Source organism: Pristis pectinata, chromosome 20, assembly GCF_009764475.1.
Source record: "Pristis pectinata isolate sPriPec2 chromosome 20, sPriPec2.1.pri, whole genome shotgun sequence".
NCBI lineage: Eukaryota > Metazoa > Chordata > Chondrichthyes > Rhinopristiformes > Pristidae > Pristis > Pristis pectinata.
The window spans coordinates 1,363,112-1,365,218 of NC_067424.1; positions in this window are offsets into that span (position 1 = coordinate 1,363,112).

The following is a 2,107-nucleotide window of genomic DNA, read 5'->3' on the forward strand; positions in this document are numbered from 1 at the left end:
CCTTCATACCATTGTAACTGCACTTGTTTAAGTCCTGTGGTACTCACCCTCAAGCTGCATCTGGAATTCTAGCACACTGTGGTCACTGCCTCCCGGGGGATCTTTAACCACAAGGTCTCTTATTAACCCTTCCTCATTATTTGTGACCGAATCTAAACTAGCCTGTTCCGGGTAAGTTCCGTAACACACTGCTCTAAGAAGCAGTCCCTGACGTACTCCACAAATCCACGGTACACTTGCCAGTTCATCCAATCAACAGACTTAAAGGAACTGCCAAGAAAGCTCACCAGTGCCTCTACTTCCTCAGGAGGCTAAAGAAATTTGGCATGTCCCCTTTGACCTCACCAACTTTTATTGATGCACCACAGAAAGCATCCTATCCAGAGGCATCACAGCTTGGTACAGCAACTGCTCTGCCCAGGACCACAGGAAACTGCAGAGTGTTGTGGACACAGCTCAGCACATCACAGACCCCAGCCTCCCCTCCATGACTCTGTCTACACTTCTCGCTGCCTCAGGAATGCAGCCAACATAATCAAAGACCCCTCCCAACCCAGACATTCTCTCTTCTCCCCTCTCCCATCAGGCAGAAGATACAGGAGCCTGAGGGCACGTACCACCAGGCTCAAGGACAGCTTCTATCCCACGGTGATAAGACTATGGAACGGTTCCCTTATACGATCTGAGAGATCGGATATACAAGTATTTGGACAACCAAGGGCTGATTAAGAATAATCAGCATGGCTTTGTGCGTGGTAGATCGCATTTAACGAATCTTGTAGAGTGTTTCGAGGAGGTTACCAAGAAAGTAGATGAAGGAAAGGCTATGGATGTTGTCTTTAGTAAGACATGGACTTTAGTAAGGCCTTTGACAAGGTCCCACATGGGAGGTTAGTTCAAAGGTTCAGACACTAGGTATCCATGGAAAGGTTGTAAACTGGATTCGAAATTGGCTGAGTGGGAGAAGACAGAGAGTGGTTGTGGATGATTGTTTCTCAGACTGGAGGCCTGTGACTAGTGGTGTGCCTCAGGGATCTGTGCTGGGGCCATTGTTGTTTGTTGTCTACATCAATGATCTAGATGATAATGTGGTAAACTGGATCAGCAAGTTTGCTGATGACACTAAGATTGGAGGCGTTGTGGACAGCGAGGAAGGCTTTCAAAGCTTGCAGAGGGATCTGAAACAAATGGAAGAACGGGCCAGAAAATGGCAGATGGAATTTAATGCAGACAAGTGTGAGGTGTTGCATTTTGGAAGGACAAATCAAGGTAGGACATGCACAGTAAATGGTCGGGCACTGAGAAGTGCAGAGGAACAAAGGGATCTGGGAATTCAGATACATAATTCCCTGAAAGTGGCATCGCAGGTAGACAGGGTTGTAAAGAAGGCTTTTGGCATCCTGGCATTCATAAATCAAAATATTGAGTATAGGAATTGGGATGTTATGGTGAGGTTGTATGAGAAATTGGTGAGGCCAAACGGAGTATTACGTGCAGTTCTGGTCACCTAACTATAGGAAGGATATCAGTGAGATTGAAAGAGTGCAGAGGAGATTTACTAGAATGTTGTCGGGTCTTCAGGAGTTGAGTTACAGGGAAAGATTGAACAGGTTAGGACTTTATTCCTTGGAGCGCAGAAGAATGAGGGGAGATTTGATAGAGGTTTACAAAATTATGAGGGGTATAGACAGAGTTAATACGAATAGGCTCTTCCCACCTAGATTAGGAGAGATAAGTACGAGAGGACATGGCTTTAGGGTGAAAGGGGAAAAGTTTAGGGGGAACATTAGGGGGAACTTCTTCACTCAAAGAGTGGTGGGAGTGTGGAACGGGCTGCCATCTGATGTAGTAAATGCGGGCTCACTCTTGAGTTTTAAGAATAAATTGGATAGATACATGGACGGGAGAGGTCTGGAGGGTTATGGACTGGGTGCAGGTAAATGGGACTAGCAGAATACCATTTCGGCACAGACTAGAAGGGCGGAATGGCCTGTTTTCTGTGCTGTAGTGTTCTATGATTCTACGATGAGCTGGACTCTTGACCTCACAATCTACCTTGTTGTGACCTTGCACCTTATTGTCTACCTGCACTGCACTTCCTCTGTAG